Genomic DNA, 22,898 nt, shown 5'->3' with positions numbered 1-22,898 from the left:
GCTTCATTGATTGCCACATGACCACCATCCCAAACCATCCATTCCTGTCCTGGGAACTGAAGAGTTTGTAATACATACAAACTAAAATAAAATAGGATAAATATGACATTGAATATCTGTTAAAAACAAACACTATTGGAGTTTAGCTACCAACAGGGGACTTAAACTGAAATTTAAGGATTTAGACATATGTTTGAGCAAAAATAGGAAAGAATTCTCTGGGACTAACACCATAACTTACCAAAGAGCAGGCACCTTTGGCTGTAGGAAACTATAACTTGGCCAGAAGATAAATATTTAAGAGGCTTTAGAAAGGGAAAAACTGCTAAAATCTGTCATAACACATGAACAAATCAAGCCTGCTTTAGCCAGTTTGATGTATTGAGTCAATGAGGAGACAAGGTACCCAATATACCAAATTATACAGAACTCATAATTTTTTTTCATTTTTCATTTTTATTAGGTAAAATTTATACAGTTTGACTGCACATATACAATATATTGCATATAAATATATATATACAATGTATCACACTTTTTTTTTAATTTAGATATATGTAGTGTTCACTGCTTCTAAGAACAATTTAGAGCTTTAGCTTTTTAAACTTACATAGTTATCAAAGGAATAAAGCCAATTACAAAGTAAAAATCAGCAGAATGCAGTGATCCAATCATAAAGGACAGTCAAATGTGCTTACACATATTAAAGAAATCAGTCATCTAAGTTATAAATTGTAAGTGGTTCATTTGTGTTTATTTTTTTCAGATTCCACCTATAAGTGTTATCATATGGCATTTTTCTTTTTCTTTCTGGCTTACTTCACTTAGAATGCCGATCTCCAGGTCCATTCATGTTGCTGCAAATGACATTGTTTTATTCTTTTTTATGGCTGAGTAGTATTCATATATATATATACACACATACCACATCTTCTTTATCCAGACTATTTGTCGTTTTTTAAGAAACCTCCATACTGTCCTCCATAGTGGCTGCACCAATTTATGTTCCCACCAACAGTATAGGAGGGTTTGTTTTTCTCCACATCCTCTCTAGGATTTATCATTTGTGGACATTTTAATGGTGGCCATTCTGGCCGTTTTAATTTGCCTTTCTCTAACAATTAGTGATGTTTATCATCTTTTCATGTGCTTGTTGGTCACCTGTCTGTCTTCCTTGGAGAGATGTTTATTTAGGTCTTTTGCCCATTTTTTGATTGTGTTGCTTTTTTTTAAAATATTAAGGTGTATGAGCTGTTTGCATATTTTGGAAATTAGTCCCTTGTTGGTTGCATCATTTGCAAATATTTTCATTCTGTTGATGGTATCCTTAGCTGTGCAAAAGCTTTTAAATTTAATTAGATCTCATTTGTTTATTTTTGCTTTTATTAGAACCAGCAATCCCACTCCTGGACATATACCTGGAGAAGAACTCATACTTTCTTACCTCTTGTCAGGCTACCCTCACTTTGCCTGGAGTGGAGACCCAGATCAGTATTCTAAATCATGAATTTTATTATTCCCAACCCATTCCAACTGCTTTATAAGTAACATAGTATAAGTTTGAAAAACTAGAGGGACTAATTAATCCTGCAATTAGTGTCCCATTTGGCCACAGATATAACATTAGCAGCTAGTTCTATCTGCAAATCCCCCAACACACTTCCTGTAGAAATGGTTTCACACTACCTCTTCTCTATCAAGGCAGAAAAGTCTTAAATATACATGTTTGATATTTGTTCCCATATTCGGATTTAAAGTTGCTGGTTAATGAGTCTAGGTACTTTCACTTGCCATTTACCCCTGAATGCCACCATTTTCAGGAAATAATCACATGTACATTTCTCTAGAGTCTACTTCTGACTGTACTTATAAAGAATTAGGACCATCATAGAAACGTTCAAATCTTTCTCCTTGAAGAGAGTTATCACTCCAGAAAAGAGAAAAAATAGAGCAATCTCAATGTTTCCCCTTTTCACGCTGATAATTAAAATGAGCATAATTAGGTTACCTAAATATTTAAATAACCTGGAAACAAGCACCATATAAACAGGTCTTTAAAATTGTCACAATGAGCATATTTGCTATGGTGTATTCAATGTATACATTGAAATGACAACATTCATGACCATGATCACTCTAGCAAACCCCAAAGTAATTAACGTAGCTCCAAGTGAAAGCATTAATCTTGCTATGTCATTTTCCCTTAATTTGGAAACTTTAATCTTGCAGACTATATTAATCTGATAACCAGCTGTCAGAAAATATCTTTCCCGTCAGGATTTTAAGTACATTCCATATGTTTATTCAAGTAGAGTAGTTAGGAATATTTTGACCTGTTCTTGGGTTTATTGCAAATTTTTTACTTAGTATTCTGATTTGTAATAAAAATATAAAGGAGACCAGAACTTGCTAGGCCACGTGGGAAACATGTACTATGAGGAGTTACTTCTGCCTCCCTTCTCCCCATGAAGCCAGGAGCTAGAGAAAAAGAAAGAAAGAAATATTTCTATGATATTGTATGGTCCAGAATGTTAGTGTTATAAAAGTGCTGAAAGGCAACAGTGCTGGTGAAAACTGGAGGAGCTGGTAAAGAAAATTTGGAAGCTGTAAGTCTTTGGAAGGGAAAGAAGGTGCAAAAATGTGTCCTGATTGTGGAAGTATAATAAAGAAAGCTAATTTGGTGGTAGTTGAAAATCAGGCAAATAAATGTAGGTTAGATGTCGGTAGGAATTAATAGTGACTTTTTAAAGCCATTGCATTAGATGATTAAAGCCCAATATTAAAATTCTTCATATGGCTATGGGACATGGGATGAGTTGTGAAGGACAGATTGAAATTTTCTTTTCTAAATGTGTTACTCTTGAGGGCAATTCTCTAGTTAATCTGTCAGTTCTGAGTCTACAGTTTGGTTTGTTAATATATATTTAGTCAATATTTAAATAAATTGATGAGTGAGTGAATGTGTTTGAAGAAAGAATAAGAGGTTGATTCCACTTCTGCCTAGTTTTCAGCTAGCTGGAAAGAGGATGATCCCTACCCTAATAAAGGGGAATAAACCAGAAAAAAAAATTGCAAATATTCTAGAAACTGTAAGAAAGAGGAGTTTTCAGGGAACCAAGTAGTTAGAAGTTAAAAGGACGTACAGCTCCATCCATCATGAAGAAAGTGCATCACTGTACTTTCTTAATTGCAGCAGAGCAAGAATGACAGGGCCAACATATAAAGGAACAGGATAGGGCAACGCCGCGGGAGCCTCGGTTGGCTGCGTGTAGCAGATAGCGAGTCCCTTGCCATCACCGAGGGCGTCAGGCACATCGGCATTCGTGCAACGCACGTTCTTGCATATTAACAATGTCTGAAGTACAAGTTTGCTAATTTGACAGTATAGTGCCCAAGAAAATGCGGTGTTAGGGAAGTCTGTACCCATTCACAGCCCTTTTGCTTCAAAACTCTATGCTAATGAGAAAATAAAAGACAGGTCTGGAAACCAGTGAGCGCTCTCCTCGGTGGAACAGGTATAGGGGAGGTTTAGACCCCTGGAGAGGAAATGGGTCATCTCTCAAAAGTATTAAGCATCAAAGGAGGGGTTTCCTGATACCCAAGAACACAGGAAAAGGATATAGATAAAAGATCTCTACCCATGGGGAAAATGAGAAAAAAATCCCGAGTCTGAAATATATCAAAAATTATGTCCCCTAAAATAACCAGTGGAAACACAGGCAGAATTTTGGCTGTCTGCCGTAGAGAAAGTGACAGGGATGCTGAGAATGTCTCACACTGGAGGCCTAAGAGTGGGGCTGGGACAGGATACCAATGAAGCAAGCCTCCCCCTTCACCATCACCACTGAGCCATAGAAATCCTAGTAGAAACCTAGTAGTAAACCTAGTAGAATTGCAAACATTGGGAATCTATCACCAGGGACAGGTTAGCGTTCTAAGAGAAAGCCCTTCTATTTTGCAAGCACTCCTAGAGAGTTGAAAACTGAAGATGGAGCACAAACATTAAGAAATGCTCTTTGAACCCCAGCACCCCCACCTAAGTACAAGGCATCAGTAACTAATTTGGAGTTTGTGTTGCACTGAAAGAAAACAGGGCAAAGAGAAAACTTAAACCTATTGCAGCTCTTGACAAAGTTGATTCAGTCCCTCATTCTCCTGCATGACAAGAGGAGTACATATTTCCAGTATACATACTATTTACTTTAGTTTCTTCTGTTCTGTGTAAGATTCCCAGTGTTCAATCAAAAGCTATTAGACACAAACCCACATAAACACACAAACAAAATGAGAGGAAATGAAACAAAATCCATTGTCAAGAAACAAAGCAATTAACAGAATCATATTTAGGGATGATCCAAATATTGAAACTAACTGAATTTTTAAAATAACTATGATTGATATACCTAGAATGTATTGGAAAATATGGACATGTGTAAACATGGGGGAATCTCAGCAGAGAGGCAAAACTCTAAGAAAGAGTCCAATACGAGGTTAGACCTGGAAATGATAGTATCAGGGATGAAGAATTGCTTGGATGGGCCCATCAGTAAAATTGACACAAGTGAGTAAACGATTCATGACCTTGTGAAAAGGTCAACAGAAATCACTCGAATACACCAAGAGGACAAAATGTGGGGGGAAAAACACACAGCCAAGTAATGCAGATATACAGGATAAACATTTCCAATGCTATTATTAACCATAACAATTCATACAACACGTGTATAAATAGATCTATCATGTTCAAACTGATGAAGGCAAAACTTAAGAAGAACTGCTTAAATTCATCCAGAGAAAGACATATTCCTTACAGAAGAGCAAAGAAACAAATATACAAGACTTCTTGTCAGAAATATTGCAGGCTCAAAGACAATATGACAAAATCATTAAGTGGTGGAAGAAAAAAAAAACAGTCAGTTAAACCAGTGAGGATATATTTATAACAAGGTGAAATAGACATTTTCTAGATAAATAATAGAATTTATTTCTAGTACACTTGTGCTTCAAAAAAATGTTAAGAAGTTCTAAAGCACAGGGAAAATGCCAGAGACATAGTCACATCTACTGATATGGGATTAGCAAAAATAAAGGTAAATATGAAAGTTGTTTTTGCTCATTTTTTAATTGTTGTCAGAGATAGTCTATTGTTAAAGACAAAAAAAAAGTCATGATACGGAGCTATATAACATATATAAAGAAAATATGGGACCACAATGGTACAAAAGATAGGAGGGAGAAATTAAAAGTATATTGCTGTAAGATTCATAGACTATATGTGAAGTGATATATTATCCAAAAGTAGACTGTAATAAGATATGTACTTCAAATCTAGAGAACCTTCTAAAATTCGAAAAATAGATAAAGCATAAAGCCTATAGTGGAGGTAACCATGTAGTAATAAAATATCCTCAATCCAAAAGCAGTTTGAGAGATAAGGAACGAAGAGCAAATTACGGCAACTAGAAAATAATTTCAAGATGGGAAATTAAATTTGATCATAGCAGTAATTACATAAAATATAAATGGTCTCAATATCTCAATTAAAAGTAGTGATTGTTAGATTGAATTTATAAAAGATCCAACTGTATTCTCTCTACAAGAAATCTACTTTATGTAGCAAGACATAGACAAGTTAAAAGTTACAATGTGAAAAATGTAATACCATACAAAATTAATCAAAAGAAATCTGAAAAAGCTATATTAATTTCAGAGAAAGCAGATTTTAGTACATGGAATATTGCCAGAGATAAAGAAGGACATAACATGATGATAAAAAGGACAAATCACCAAGAAAATATAACAACCTGAATACTTAAGCACCTAATGACCGAGCTTCACAATGAAGCTAACAGTAAGAGAAGGAGAAATAAAGGAGAAATAGTAGAATACATATTTTGTATTAATCATGCCATTTTTATCCTCTGTTTTCCCATGGTTTGATATCTGGGGCCTTGCTAACCCTGGCGGGACTGCCCCTTCAGGGTAGTCATTTCCTAGAGACAGTCAATGCTTTGTCTCTGAACATGATTTTCGAAAGCAAACTACCCAGTTCAAAGCCTGTATTCCCCAACCCCCTCCTTTATTGAACCCTTATGCTCACAGCCACAAATAATCCCCAGGCTGTATCAGGCAACTAGGGACAGCCCTTATCCCCTGGGGCCCACTGGGAATGTTCAAACTAGCCAATCCTGAACCTGCATCCCCTGCCTCAGCAACTCCTTTCCACAGAAACCGCAATAAAGGCTCTTGCTTTCCCTTTCCCTTTTGTCGTCTGCCTCCTGACGACCCTGGTCTTTCCCTGTGTGCTGTGCGGCAGGCATGCCCAGCCCCCTCAGAAACTGTGAGTACAGGTTGCCTTTTTTTTTTTTTAAACATTTTTTATTGATTTATAATCATTTTACAATGTTGTATCAAATTCCAGTGTAGAGCACAATTTTTCAATTATACATGAACATATATATATTCATTGTCACATCTTTTTCTCTGTGAGCTACCATAAGATCTTGTATATATTTCCCTATGCTATACAGTATAATCTTGTTTATCTATTCTACAATTTTGAAATCCCAGTCTATCCCTTCCCACCCTCCGCCCGCTTGGCAACCACAACTTTGTATCCTATGTCTATGAGTCTATTTCTGTTTTGTATTTATGCTTTATGGGTTTTTTTGTTTGTTTGTTTGTTTTTTTAGATTCCACATATGAGCGATCTTGTATGGTATTTTTCTTTCTCTTTATGGCTTACTTCACTTAGAATGACATTCTGCAGGAGCATCCATGTTGCTGCAAATGGTGTTATGTTGTTGGTTTTTATGGCTGAGTAGTATTCCATTGTATAAATATACCACATCTTCTTTATCCAGTCATCCGTTGATGGACATTTAGGCTGTCTCCATGTCTTGGCTATAGTAAATAGTGCTGCTATGAACATGGGGGTGCAGGTGTCACCCTGAAGTAGGGTTCCTTCTGGATATATGCCCAGGAGCGGGATTCCTGGGTCATATGGTAAGTTTATTCCTAGTCTTTTGAGGAACCTTCATACTGTTTTCCACAGTGCCTGCACCAAACTGCATTCCCACCAGCAGTGTAGGAGGGTTCCCCTTTCTGCACAGCCTCTCCAGCATTTGTCATTTGTGGACTTTTGAATGATGGCCATTCTGACTGGTGTGAGGTGATACCTCATTGTAGTTTTGATTTGCATTTCTGATAATTAGTGATATTGAGTATTTTTTCATGTGCCTATTGATCATTTGTATGTCTTACTTGGAGAACTGCTTGTTTAGGTCTTTTGCCCATTTTTGGATTGGGTTGTTTGGTTGTTTCTTATTAAGTCATATGAGCTGCTTATATATTCTGGAGATCAAGTCTTTGTTGGTTTCATTTGCAAAAATTTTCTCCCATTCACAAGTTATTTTTTAATGTCAATCATCTCCTGATCTGTTAACCTCACCATACCTGAATAAATAGAATTTTACCACATAAGATTACATAAACAAACAGAAACCTACACTGCTATTTCCACTATTATTAATTAAAGAAAACAAGAGTTCAAATGTTAAATATAGCAAAATATAATCTTGGATTAAAAGATAATCTTTAATGAAAAAGAATATGGGAACGAATACGTGTATGTATACATATGACTGAAACTGTTATGCTGTACACCAGAAATTGACAACATTGTAAATTGACTATACTTCAATAAAAAAGAATGCAAAAAAAAAAGGTAATCTTTAAAATTGAAAACACTATTTTCTCATTTTATCACAGGTGACTAAAAAATTCCTCCACTGATATTCTTGACCTGTGTCTGTGAATTCTGCCTTCTGGAACTAGTAAGCTTTATCTTTCCTGCTTTCCATCAAATGAGCCTGCCCACTCCCCTCAAGAATATATACCACATATATATTTTTTTCTTTTTTAAAAATACAAGTAACTTTTCTCTAACTTGAAAGAATAAGAAACAGCAAGGTGAGTGGTCCTTAACCCTAGGAGGAGGGGAGACTATGTGGCAGTGATACTCTGGGGCATCTTAATACTTTGGGATGTGTATAATTCCAGAGAATCTACTGCTTCTGAAGAAAATGGACAAATGTACAAACACATAAAATATTGCCTACAATTCTAGAGCCTCTGAAGCCCAGGGACCCTGGGACCAGAAATCTTGTTCAAACATGGCTGACAAATGTTTAATTATCTTCTAGTCAAATAGATCCAAATGGCTTCCTCGTGCCTCACAACAGCAGCGATGAGAAAACGCATGTGCCTCTCTGAGGTATCCGCTGACACATATCCCTGAGATCTGCCACATCAAATACACTGGCCAGGTGAAGCTCCTAATACCACAGGATAAGACACAGGGAATGAGGCAACTGGCCTGGATAGATTTTGTCACGGGGCAGCATTACAACAGAGAGGCTTTAAAACATTTAAATTTCAAACAAATATTAGTCTTAGTCTTTCAGAGGCTTTATATGGGGGTTAACAGAGCTTTGCTTTCTGTGAGAAAGATTCTGGTAGGTGTTTGCTATTTAAATCTTTTCAGGTAATTAGTCCCTATGGTACCTTCCATTCCAGGCTCCAGCTGTTCATGCTAATGAGATGTCACTTTGTGTCAGGAATTCCCATCCTCCGGCATTAAGCAGTTAACAGATAATGGGGTGCTGGAGAAGCTGCACACATAAAGGGAGGTGACGAACAACTTAAAGTTAATCATTAAGGCTTTTATCCACTAAGATAAGGAAAAGGCAAGTGATATCTATAGTGTTAGTGTTAGAGAAAGTCCCTTTCTGATGAAGCGTATTTCAAAAAGAAGTGGGGGAAAAAGGTTAACATTTCAGCCATAATCAGAGGCAAGTTAGTTCTTTAGATGTACAACCTGATTTCTGAAAATATCAAACCCCAAAAAAGATCAAATGTACACCAAACATCACCTCTTATCTCTCACATTTACAATAGCTACATGAAAAGTTCTAGTTGGCCACCATAAAAAGCTGTAAAAGGGAAGTTACCAGTTCCACATTTTGTACACTGTACCTTCGCCTCATTGTTTTGCCTGACTCGGCACAGGACTGAGTGCATCATAGCTTTAGAAACTGATTATCTGTGTAAAAGATCTTGACTTTAATATTTAAGTATAATACACTGTCACAAAGACATTTAGTAGTTCCAAATAGACATGCTGCAGAGAACGTTCTGATCAAAGTATAACAAAACAAGAAATGAAGTTCAATTTAAAGATATATGAAATAATTGAATAGCATTGTTCTAAAATAATTTCTAAATGAAAGAGTAAATCGAAGTGATAAACACAAAATGAAAGCTGGAAATATATAGTGCCTTAAATTCAATTTATGGATGTTGTGAAAGCTGTTTTTTTATTACTAAACAATAAAATGTAAGTAAATCCATTAAATTTTAAATAAAGAGAAAACTTAAAGGTTAAGAAACTAATCAATACAAAAGAAAAACTAACACATTACAAAATATAGAAAAACTGACAAAAAAGGACAGATCCTCAAAGCTGGTTGTAAAATGATACAGAAATTACATTGAACAGTACATTGATTCTTAGAAAGTATGACCAATGAAAGAAAAGAGAGTGAGAGGGGAAAGCAAATTACATAAGGATAAAGGATGGGATAAAACCACACAGGTAAAAATAAAATGTTTACAAAGGAGATGAGAAAATTATGTCAATAAATTAACAGTATAAATAAATAAATTAACACTATAAAAAGTTATTAAAAAGTTGACCTACAGAATATGAAAAGGTATTTGCTATAAAATTAAATATGAATAAACATTTATAGACCAAAGTACTATTAATTAAATAATGCACTTTTGTGTGGAGGTTGTATATATGTATATGTATGTGTTTGTAGATACATAGGCACACACACACACACGAAAATCTTAAATATTTGACAAGTGGTAGGTTTTGATGCGGAGAAGAATTGACTGTTACATTTTATTGCCTATTTTAAGTGGAAAACCCATTTTAATTTTTCTTTTTTAATTCACTAGAAAGCCACATTAACAACAAAAAAAATCTAAAAAATTATAGCTAAATTACTCAGCTATGTTATATGCTTGGCAGTTTTCTAATTATTATTATTATTATTATTATTATTATTATTATTATTATTATTACTACTACTATTATTTTATAGTTAATATACTGCATCCAGAATCACTAGCAAAAACCTCTAACACAAATAAGGAAATATTTATAATGACATATTATAATTTAGGGGAAAAGTGTGTTGTAAAATTATAGGCATCTTACTATTTAAATATCCAGAGGAAACTTCATTTTTGAAACAGCAATTGTTGTTTTTCTAAGTGATAGATCTGACTAATATCATTATGATGTTTGCTGTAGTAATCTGTACTCCTATTCAAAATTCTTTCAAATGCAAGAAAAATCACCTGCTGAATTTGAGTCCAGGAGCCAGACATAAAGATTCACATCTTACAGGAAAATATTCAGATATTAACTATTTTACAACTGTTCTTTAATTTAAAAGAAAATACAGTAGAGAAATTCTGTCTTTGGGACCTGCAGCATCACTGTTCTATTTACCTGACCGCTTTTGGTTGTCTTCTAATGTAGAGCTTCTCAATCCAGAATTCTATGGACAAAGTGTAAAATAAAGTACTTAGTCAAATCATATGAGGATTTTACTATTTCAGAACAATTGCGTACTCAATGTCTATGATATCCAATCAATTCTAGAAATTCCCCCAGTTGCCCTTCTGTTACTGGTTTTGAAGAATTTTGAATAGCCAATAATCTTTCTTTAACTAGTGTTCTACCTTCCGTGAAAGGGAGAGTAACTGGAGACTGAGTTAATGATCAGTCATGGGTACATGATGAAGCCTCCATAAAAATCCCATTAGGTTTTGGATTGGTGACTATGTCTACATGCTGTAGGAGTGGTTCACTCCAACCCCATGGCGACAGACGCTCCTGGGTTCAGGACCCCTCTGAACCTCACACTACTTTTCTCTTCATCTGACTCTTCACTTACAGCCTTTAATATCCTTTGTCATGAATAGTAATCTAGTAAGTTTTATGAGCCACTCTAGCAAATCAATCAAACCCACGTAGCAAGTTGTGGGAACCTCTGATTTATAACCAGTCTGTCAGAAGCACAGGTAACAACCTGAACTTGCAATCGGCATCCGAAGTGGTGGCGGTAGCAGGGCAGTCTTAGGGGTCTGCACTAACTCCAGTCAGCGTCAGAACTGAATTGAATTACAGGACACCAGGCTGATGTCTGAGATTCGGTGGGTGTGGGAATAAACCCGCGCATCTGGTGACAAGAGGTGAAATGTTACTGAGTGTAGAGAAGTACTCTATGAGCAGTGAGTGAATGAGGGGCTGGGAGTTTTCCCTAGACGGTATGTTTTGTGTCTTTATGCCTTTGTTTTCCTAGTATAGGGTACTGGCTCTTCCAGAGGCCCTCTCCTTGGCGTATTTGCAAGTACCCTTAGTAGGAGATGCCTGTTTCTTGAAAGATGATCCTTTGGTATTGTTTCTGTATAATAGTTGTTTTTCTTGTTGTCCAGAGCTGGATTTTGTTCTTAGCTTCTCAGTTTTCTAAGGCCCTCTGAAAGTATTTGGCCTGATGTGAGAGATTGATTGGCCAGGTGTGAACATTTTCATTCCAATTCATTTTTCTGTTTAATACATTATTTCTGATCTTGATCCATTTATGAAAACAGAGGGCAGTGCTTATTATCACGTCAGCTGTCAGAGACACTTTAAAATGTATTTTTGAAAGTCTTTTGCAACCAATCACTAAAACGGGAGCATTCTGTAGAAAATCTTGAGTACAAGGGTGGTTCCCATATGAATTTAGGAGAGTGGAAGAAGGGCTGTAAGCTACATGAACAGGTGGTGAAGTTAAAGTAGGGTATAGAACTTGGAGCACAAGAGAGACCTGTTCCCAATGATTTAAACGGTAGTTGTTTCTTTTCTTCGGTCTTTATTAGAATGTCTTCGAGGGAAGATATTCTGGATTCAGAATTTTATGTTAAGGCCTCCGCATAATAATAAAAAAAAATGACCAACTATATATTGCTTGAAACTTGCCCTCCCTTCTTTTCTAGGGCTTCTGTTAGATGTATTATACGTAAGATGCCAAAAGCTTCCCAGAATGGCCACTGAAATTTTAAATTATCCCTGTGCCATTTGGCAAAATATTATGCCTGAATCTGGATTCCAATGGGAAAACATCTTGGAGTAGACATTCCGTGGGAGTGGAAGAGTAGCTACAAGTTAGAAACAAAAAGAATCACTTTCTCTCTCACACACCCAAGCGCACAGCATGACAGCCAGTTTCTGCTAATACTTTATGGAACAGCATCTTGGATTCTCAATTATTTCTGTCAAGACTCTACAACTAATAACCCAGAAACTATTAGTCTACAAGATATTGAAATGGAGAAGAAAAACCTCCTAGGATAAACTTTCTTTGGACAGTCAAGGCAGAAAATTTCCTCATTAGATTTTGTAAGGGACCCAGGCAATGTTCGTAATTTGTTATTACATATATATGAAATGTTTGTAAGTCATTATTACGTATGTGATAACTTCTTATCATACAAGTCTTCTTAATATTAACAAACACACGTTTCTTTTTTTAAAAAGGTTATTTTTTTTCTTTATTGAAGTACATTTGATCTACAACACTGGTCTAGCTTCAAGTGCACAGTGAAGCAACCCAGCCATTCTTCAGATGATATTCCATTATTGATCATTAACAAGATACTGAATACAATCTCCTGAATTACACAGGAAATCCCCACCGTCCATCCACCCTACATGAGTCAATCCCAAGCTCCCAACCTGTACCTCCCTCCCCATCTCCCTCTGGGAACCTCAGGTCTGCCCTCCATGTCTGCGAGTCCACCCTTGCCCTGTACATACATTCATCTGTATCATTCCTAGACTCCACACTCAAGTGACATTATGCAGCACTTGTCCCTCTCTGTCCAACCTACCTTGCCAAGCACAATACTCTCCAGATCCATACATGCTGCCGCAATGGCAATACCCGGCTCCTTCCCATGGCTGAGTAACGTTGACTGTACACATACGCCACATTCTCCCTAGCCAATTGTCTGCTGATGGGCACCTGGGCTGTCCCCACATTCCAGCCGCTGCAAAAAGTGCCACCATGAACACTAGGGTGCATGCATCTCCTCGAACTAGAGCCCTTGTTCCTTTGGGATATACACCCAGGAGTGGGATCGCTGGACCACATGGCAGCTCCACCTTCAGTCGTCTAAGGAACTTCCACGCTGCCCTCCACAGTGACTGCACCAATTTATACCTCACCAACAGTGCACAGGCACCCCCTACGCCCTCCCCAGCACCTATCATCTGTAGACCCCTCGAGGACAGCACCCTGTGACCTGTGCGAGGTGGTATCCCACTCTGGCCCCGATCTGCTCTTCTCCAACAATCAAGGACATGGAGCACCCCGCCATGTACTTGATGGCCATCCCTGGAAAAACGCCCACCCAGGGCCTCCAGCCACCCTCCAATCGTGCCGTCTGCCCCCTTGACACTGAGCCGCAAGAGCGGTTCATGGATTCTCCACACCAAGCCCCTGTCGGTCACACCACCCTCATTCTCTCTCACTGCGGAGGCCATCCCCCCAGGGAGCTGGGGGGAGAACACAATTTTCTTTATTGTAGAATGCTCACTAGAGAATATCTAATTACTAGGCTGGTAATAAAAGTAATGGGATGATGAAAAAGTCTAAGAAACAGATGGTTCTTAAACATACAATAGAAATTTGGTATAAATGTAGAGGGAACAATGACAAATTTAGCAGTGGCGTAAAAGTCCATTGTTTACTCTGTCAGGAATTAAGAGAAAGTAATTTGTGAAACTATTCAACAAAACTGGCAATGACAAGAAATAAAACGTGTGAAAGTTGACAAATAGATGTTCCCAGTAAAACTGTCTGAATACTTATAGATTATACTAACATGCCACCTTTCACCAGCTTAGAAATGCTCGATTGTTTCTTCCCATACATAATGTTTATGTCTTTATAAATGTTTATGTCTAGCTATGAACAAACATTGATCAGACACTGTGAGCCTGTCCTTCTTTCTTTCTTTCTTTGGATGTGTGATGCTGGTGTAGGCACGGCTTCATTGAGGCTGTCACTGAACCAAGACCAGGGCTGTAAGCTCACTGAGCGACTACTTTCTCCAGGATCACAGCTGGGCAGAATGTAACTGGATGTTCTCCAACATTCAATACTGGTAGCAGGGAGATGAGCAGAAAAAGAATTAAAATGGAAGTACACTGGACCAGGAAGAGATGTCTTTCTCTCCAGCCCTATGTCTACATCACCCTATACCAACAAAAATTAACATCCTATTTTCTGCCAAGGAAAAATTCTCAGAGTTCAGCTCCATTATTGCAGAACAGAGGGAAAAGACTGGATTTGGAGCTGAGATAATAAATTGTTGGTTGGCAAGCACGTGGTCCTTTTGGGATACCAAACATCATGCTTCACTTCCCATCTTATGGGGATAGCAGAAAGAAATCCCTGCCTGTGATATTTGAGACCCTGACTCCAGTCAAGCCTGATGTAAGCTTCACCCTGGGACTCTCAAGTCATGTGAGGAACATTGATCTTTGGCGTTAGATAAATTGAGTTGTCTTTTTGCCACTTGTACCTGAAAAACTCCTGATTGGTATAAAAAAATGCCCTCAAAAACGAATCTACAACAAAGAAAGATGTTATTGAAGATAGTAAGTAAATCTAGATCTAGGGTTTCTTTGCAATCTTTCATATTGTAATTACATAGAGACTTTCACTCCTTATATATCATTTCTTCATGAGCTATTGGGTATAGTTTCATCATCCACGTTCAAATAGAACTGAGATTAAAACATCCTTTTACAGACTTCTGGCTTGAGCTCCATCATATAAGAGTTGGAAATTCATCACTTGCATCCTCACAATAAGCTAAAAACTGAGCAAACCAAAAATCACTGACTTTGTTTGGATCCTCCAGAGAATTAAAGATGCAAGACAAACAGCCTTCTAGAAATCTGGAGAGAAAGGCAAAAAAAGACAATCACAGCCATGATCCGCTCACCTAGAGCTGAAACAGCTGAGGCCATTAATTGGTAGGAACACTTAAATAGTAATTTTGATGAATTTCTGCAGGCTGAGTGTGTACTAGCTTGACAGTAGCTTGACTAAAAACTCCTGGGGGCCCAGTCTTAGAAGGGTCCCTGAATTATCATGGATTTTACCTCCAGCAATCCCACCAGGTACTCACTGTGAAAATTAGAGAAACATCTAGTATTTGTCAGGAGAAGGAGAAAAGTACCTATCTTGAAATACACATAGAAAAAAAAAATAAGCATTTTGAAATCTGCCCAGAGCTGTCTGTATCACAAAAGTTTGCCCTCCAGGGGAACTACTCTACCAGAGAATTAACTGACCAGGGGAAGGGCAATTAGCGAACTCCTGACTCCTCTATCCATTATATCTTACGGAGATAAGGAGAGGGAAAGGGAGGGAGTAAGGATATAGGAGAGGTGGGGAAAAATGGGTGATTAAATGCTTCTGAATCACAGCCCAGTGACTCAGGACAACTAAAACTCAGGTTTAACTATCAGATTTTTGAATGCTTCCCTGCCCCCCCCCCCCCAATATCTTAACATCGTATTACCGGGGCTTCAGAGTAATGGGTGGATTATAACTGAAAGAGCTGCAAGACACAGACTCTATTTAGAGGACACCAATGAACTCACCTACAAAGCAGAAACAGACTCACAGACACAGTAAACAATCTTACGGTTACCAGAGGAAAGGGGATGGGAAGGGATAAATTTGCGAGTTTCAGATTTGCAAATGTTAGCCACTATATATAAAAATAGATTTTAAAAATTTCTTCTGTATAACACAGAGAACTATATTCAATCTTTTATAATAACCTTTAATGAAAAAGAATAGGAGATGAATATATGTGTGTGTATATATATACATGACTGGGAAATTATGCTGTACACTAAAAACTGATACATTGTAACTGACTATACTTCAATTTTAAAAAGTTCTTAGGGAAATCACCCTCCCAAAAAAACAGGGGAGAAAAAAATACAAATGAGGAAACTGAGGCTTCTGGCATCTACATCTATAGAAAATATTAAACACAGTCCAGCACCTAATCAGATTAACATAAAATCTTACATTTCTTGATATGTCATGCTGGTTTTCAACAATAACAGCAACAATAAAACATAAGGCATGTGCTAAAAGGCATGAGACAAAGCATCAGAACCAGAGTGAAATATGAAACAGATTTTAGAATGAATTTAGGGAATTTAAAATCTCTATGATTAATATGTTAAAGGTATCCATGCAAAAAGTAGGCAGCACGTGCAACAGATAGATAATGGAAGCAGAGAGACGGAAACTCAAAGCAAAAATCAGAAGGGAGTGCTAAAACTAAATTAAACTTTAACAGAAATGAAAAATGACTTTGATGAGCACATTAGCAGTCTGGATGTGGCCAAAGAGTACCAGTGAGCTTGAAAACAGGTCAATAGAAAATTTCAAACCTGAAATGCAAACAGATAAAAGATGGGAAAAATGAAGATTATATACAAGAACTGTGGGACAGTTATTTTTTTTTAAGCACGCAGGTAGCACCATACTTACGGTGAGAAACTAGATGCTTTCCCCCGAGATCAGGAGCAAGGCAAGGATGCTCCCTCTTAGCAGTTCTTCTTTTTAAATTGAAGTATAGTCAGTTTACAATGTTGTGCCAATTTCTGGTGTACAGCATAATATTTCAGTCATACATGTACATACATATATTTGTTTTCATATCCTTTTTCATTATAGATTACTACAAGATACTGAATATAGTTTCCTGTGCTATACAGTATAAACTTGTTGTTTATCTATTTTATATATAGTAGTTAGTATCTGCAAATTTCTAACTCCCAATTTATCCCTTCCCAGTCTCTTTCTCCCCTGGTAACTGTAAGTTTGTTTTCTGTGTCTGTGAGTCTGTTTCTGTTTTGTAAGTAAGTTCATTTGTGTCTTTTTTTTTCTTTTTTTAGATTCCACATATAAGTGATATCATACAGTATTTTTCTTTCTCTTTCTAGCTTACTCCACTTAGAATCACAATCTCCAGGTCCATCCATGTTGCTGCAAATGTCATTATTTTATTCTTTTTTATGGCTGAGTAGTATTCCATTGTATAAATATACCACAACTTCTTGATCCAGTCATCTGTCAATGGCTATTTAGATTGTTTTCATATCTTGGCTATTGTAAATAGAGCTGCTGTGAACATGGGGGTGCATGTATCTATGCCTAGGAGTGGGATTTCTGGATCATATGGTAAGTCTATTTTTAATTTTTTGAGAAATCTTCGTATTGTTTTCCATAACAGCTGCACCAAACTACATTCCCAAACTACATTCTTACACTACAACAGTGTAAGAGGGTTCCCTTTTCTCCATACCCTCTCTAGCATTTATCATTTGTGAACTTTTGAATGGTTACCATTCTGACTGGTGTGAGGTGATAACTTCACTGTAGTTTTGATTTGCATTTCTCTGATAATTAGCAATATGGAGCATTTTTTCATGTGCCTATTGATCATTTGTATGTCTTCATTGGAGAATTGCCTTTTAGGTCTTCTGACAGTTTTTGGATTGGGTTGTTTTGTTTGTTTGTTTGTTTGTTTTTGTTATTAAGCTGTATAAGCTGTTTACATATTCTGGAAATAGCCCTTGTCAGTTGCATCATTTGCAAATATTTTCTTCCATTCCATAGGTTGTCTTTTTGTTTTACTTATGGTTTCCTTTGTTGTGCAAAAGCTTTTAAGTTTCATTAGGTCCCATTTGTTTATTTTTGCTTTTATTTCTATTGCCTGGGTAGACTGCCCTAGGAGAACATTGCCAAAATTTATGTCAGAGAATGGTTTGCCTATGTTTTCTTCTAGGAGGTTTATAGTGTTTTGTCTTATGTTTAGGTCTTTAAACCATTTTGAGTTGATTTTTGTATATGGTGTGAGGAAGTGTTCTAACATCATTGATTTATATGTGGCTCTTCAGTTTTCCCAGCGCCACTTGTTTAAGAGACTGTCTTTTCTCCATAGTATATTCTTGCCAAATCTTTGTCAAAGATTAATTGACCATAAGTCTGTGGGTTTATCTCTGGGTTCTCTATTCTGAGAAGAGGTAAAATTGACACTATATGCAAATGACATGATACTATATATATAGAAAAAAAAAACCCTAAAGGCTCCACACAAAAACTGCTAGTGCTGATAAAGTATTTGGTAAGTAGCAGGATACAAGATGAACATACAGAAATCAGTTTATTTCTTTCACTAACAGTGAAATATCAGAAAAAGAAAGTAAAGAAACAATCCCTTTTAAAATCACATCCAAAAAAAAAAATGCTTAGGAGTAAATCTGACCAAGGAGGTAAAAGACTTATATGTGGAGAACTACAAAACACTGACTAAGGAAATTAAAGATGACTTTAAGAAATGGAAAGAAACCCCATGCTCTTTGATTGGAAGAATTAATAGTGTTAAAATGACCATACTGCCCAAGGCAATCTACAGATTAAGTTTAAACACACACACACACACACACACACACACACACACCCTTTACTGCTTATTTATAAAGTGGTCTTGGACACTTTATTTAATCTCTTAACTGTGATTTACTTGTTAATAAAATGAGATGTTAAAATGGATTTCATATGAAGATTAATTTAAAATGTAAGAATGCTAAATATACTAATGTAACATAACAAAATTATTGAACCCCAATTAGTGTTAATTCACTTCATACTGTTACCAGGAAAAGGGAAATAGGAATTTCCATGGTTCTTAGTCACCCAAAAAAAAAAGAATTTTTGATGAGAGACAAAAAGCATGATATAAGCAAAATTTTTATAGTGAAGTAAAAACAATAGAGAAAGATAGTACACTCCCAAGAATTGGAAGCAGGCCAATCCAAGAGAGGAAAAATGGCACCATTCCTTTGTTTTTCCTGTTTTTATATCCTGGTTTCATGATTGATTGATTGATTGACTGATTGACAACCCATGTTCCCTGTGCTCTGGTTAACTGACAGCTCAGGTTCCTTGTGTTCTGGATTGTTCCTTTCCCCTTCCTCTCCCATTGCCCAGTGCTCATTTCTATCTAAACTGCCTAACATTCCCCCCTCTAGTCATAGGACCCCAAATCTTTGGGACATAGAGGGTGAGGACTGCTCTGGCTACTTCCTGCTGATCTCGGGGTGACCATGGAGCTCGTTGGGGTCCTAGACTAGCTGGCTGTCACTGGGCAGGATGTGAGCAAAGGGTCGGTGTCCATCAAGGGGGCTTGTATAAGAGTTGTCTTGGCTGATTAGTTGCTTACCTTGTTGTATAGCTATTTGAAGTTTGACTTTAGATGAGAAGAAACACATTTTATAAGAAGGTTGAAAAGATAGAGGTCAAAATATGTAGAGCTAATCCTACCCAAGGGATGAAGGGGGCAAACAAGGGTCATACCTACTTAAACGGAAAAATTGTCTTAAAAAATATTGATTTCTGTGTTTACTGTTGGCTTAGGTTTTGGAAGGCAGATGTTGGAGTGTTAGTCCAGTGAACTAAAGGAAGAGTAAAAAGAGGGACCCTGATGTCAGCTAGGAGAGTGGAGAGGGCTCCCAATAGTCTTAGGCAGGAAGACCAGCCTTGAGCAGTGGGATCTAGCCACTTGGAGAGGTATCCCATAGGCTGTTGGATAGGACCCAGCCATTGGGTGAGGACCACCAAGGCTATTCCTCCTCTCTCAGGAACATGTAACCTGAAGAGCCTTGTGGGATCTGGAAGCCCCAAGGCCAGGGATCTTACTAGGAGAATTTTTTAAATTCTTCCATTGCTTCTTGTTGGGAAGAACCCCACTGGAGAGGTACTGAGTCATCCTTACCCTTTAAGCTGTAATATAGAGGTTGGGCTATAGACCCATAGTTAGGGATCCAAAGCCTACAGTAACCTGTTAGTCTGAGAAATGCCCTGAGCTGTTTTCGAGTAGTGGGATTAGGGAGTTGTAAGATTCCCTGAATTCATTCAGGGGAAAGGCTATGGTTGCCAGGAGTCAGAACAACTCCTAGATAAGTGACCTCTTATTTGACCATTTTGGCTTTGGACCTGGAAACTTTATATCCCTGCTCGGCCAAGAAGTGAAGAGTTTGGATTGCATGTTGGATGGCCTGTTCTCGAGTACGGAAGCAGATAAGTAAGTCATATACTGTTTTTGATTAGGGAACCAGGTAGGATCTCTGAGGGACATGACAACTGGAGCAGGCGTCTTTGCTCGCCCTGGGATACCTTGATCCCAGACAGCGGGATTAATTTTATTCTCCCAGGCCTCTAGGTCTGGAGAGCAATAAGAGTTGTAAAGAGGTGAAAGTTTGGGGACTTTCTCCCAGGATAACTCAGGTTCCCAATTTGTAAAAGAGATCTCGGCCTTAAAGGGGGTGAGGACATTCTGCCATGCAGAAGAAAGAATATGCCAGTGAGTGCTCATCCCATAAACAACAAAGGGAGTGAGTAAAGAATCTTAAGGTTGGTTTACCTGTGACTCCCATAATGGTGCAGAATCTAGAGAAGGCTCCTGAGAAGGAAGTTAGAACAGAGTAGGTGGTCCTGGTATCCAAAAAAAAAGTGATTGTCCTACCTGCCACATGCATTTGTACCCGTGGCTCCAGCCTGGTGATGAAGATCTCTTGCACTAGGGCTGACTGGAGGGGGCTTCTTTAGTCCCGGACAACCATTTGCAGGTCGCAGGCCAGTTATCCCCCACGGGCCATTTGGCTCGAGGGACAGAGGTCCACCCAATGGCCTTGCTTGTTACACCCAAACAGGCAGATCATGAAGGTTTGTCCTTATGGGGACATTTCTTGGCCCATTGACCAGGTCAGTGGCAGATGTTGTATTGATCATCAGGCTTGTCTCAGGCTGCTGGGGCCGAGGATTTAGGGATGGTGGCTGCCCTTGAAGGGTTGTAATCACTTGGGCCAGCCTGGCCTCTTTCCTTCTTTCCTTCTCCTGACCCTTGGCCTCTTGTACCTGATCTCAATTAAAAAAAAAAAAACCTGTGGCAGCAATGATTAGCATTTACCAAGAGTTACTCTGGGTTCCTGGATTGCCTTAGAGTTTTTGTCTAGTATCGGGGGCAGATTGGGTGAGAAAATTTTCCTTTAAATGAGGGGTATATGGTAGGGAGAGCAGGGGAGGATGTACGTTTAAGGGAGTCCCCCTCTCAAGGAGGTGTTGGGGACAGCTGGTTGCTGATAGTAATCACGCCTAAGGTCGTTATTTGGCATTTCTTTATGAGATCATTGTTGTCCCTCACCAAATAAAAGATCTGGATATATGGTATTTTAGACCATTTGCCTTGTGTATTGTAGAAGAGATTAAGCTGGAGCAAGGTGGTTGAATTTATGCTACTATTTATGGGCAATGCTTTTGTCTAGGATGTAGCCCAGGGGAGTCCCAGCAGGGATCAACTGTTGGCTTTCCATCTGCAGGGCAGGATACTGAGGGGATGGGGAGTCTTTAGAGCTCAGCATTCCAAGGTGAAGCCCACAGGCTATATAGTCTGAAGTCTCAGTCTTCTGCCTGTAGCCAAAAGTACCCTGAAGCCATGGACCGAAGAGAGTCTGGCATCCCAGGGTCTTTGGTCCGCAGAAGGAGGACCCGGTGTCCTGGCCTCCTCTCTGGATGCGGAAAGCAGCCACAGTCTTACCATGAGCTGGGAGTCTCCGCAGTCCAAGGAAATAGTTTTAACCCCGCGGTGGTCGGTGAACCAGAAACAGAGTTGCTGCTCAACTGGGATAGCCAGAGAAAGGGGGAGCAAAAATAGAGGAGCGAGTTAGGGGTAGAGGGTCTGTATAGAAGCTCCTGAATGGAGAAGGCAGCAGGAGAGGAGAACTTGAGCTAGAACTCCAGCAGCTCCGTTTTTCTAAGCCAGAGATGTTTTCTTGCCTAAGCAAGTGTCGCCGGAGGGACATGAAGCCAGAAAGGAGTCAGAGACGTTGCAGCCCACGGTTACTGTCCATGGTGGTGTTTTCTAGAAAAGACCACTAGGGACAATTTTACTCAAGCCATGTATGAAAAACGTGGCCAAATACTTGCTGGCCCGTGAAGAAGGCAAACGGTATGGCTATAAGAGATCCCAGGGCACCGCAGGTTGAAATAGTGGCAACAGGGGTAAGGCCCCAGCTGCCTTAGGGAACTGAGAGTTCTCTTTTAGGTTGGAGAGTAAGTTAGTAATAGCCCAGGAGGGAGGCACCCTTGTTGGAGCCATAGGACCTTGCAGCGACCAGTGGGAAAAAGAGAGTTAGAGATTGAAGGAGGGTGTTTTCTTAGAGAGCCCAATAGCAGAGGTCAGAAAGCAAAAGCAAGGACCCCTAGCAAAGGACAGAGACCAGTATATAAAGGTGTGAGTGATAAAGTGATCGGTCAGGTGTCTTGGATCAGCTGTCTGCCTCACATGTCATCTTCTCTCCCTGGTTTGGTAGCTTCTCCTTTGAGCATTGTTTCAAGGTGATCAGTAGTCTGCTCTATAGGCCAGTCCAGTGTAAGGGCCAGAAATGATTAGTTTACTGTGGTTCTGGAGTAAGCCTGGTTATCTCCACTTGGAGCTCCATGGCTGGCACAGTTGGCAGGCGCAGAGCGCGCTGGGGCAGGCGTGCATGTGGCTGGGTGTCGGGGAGGTGGCGCATGGCCTCGATACCCTCGCACAGCAACCCGCCCAGCGCCAGGTCCCAGGTGGGCCACTTGCTGCTTGACCAGCCCAGCACCGCTTGGAGCTCCTGGAGCGGG

At 38.7% G+C, this 22,898-nt stretch overlaps 1 long non-coding RNA gene across 4 annotated transcripts in view; it reads left to right on the top strand.

Moving 5' to 3' along the window:
• The window catches only part of LOC116280595 (uncharacterized), a 559,775-nt gene that overhangs the window by 503,236 nt on the left and 33,641 nt on the right, over positions 1–22,898 (top strand). Inside the window, exon 9 of one of the 4 annotated variants that reach the window (XR_012072735.1) lies at positions 7,771–7,835. The exons of the other annotated variants lie outside the window; for them this stretch is intronic. This is a non-coding gene — a long non-coding RNA (uncharacterized lncRNA). The remainder of the gene's footprint in view (positions 1–7,770; positions 7,836–22,898) is intronic. 4 annotated transcript variants of the gene reach the window in all.

The sequence above is a fragment of the Vicugna pacos genome, chromosome 5, assembly GCF_048564905.1.
Source record: "Vicugna pacos chromosome 5, VicPac4, whole genome shotgun sequence".
NCBI lineage: Eukaryota > Metazoa > Chordata > Mammalia > Artiodactyla > Camelidae > Vicugna > Vicugna pacos.
This window is presented reverse-complemented; position numbering and strand designations above follow the sequence as displayed.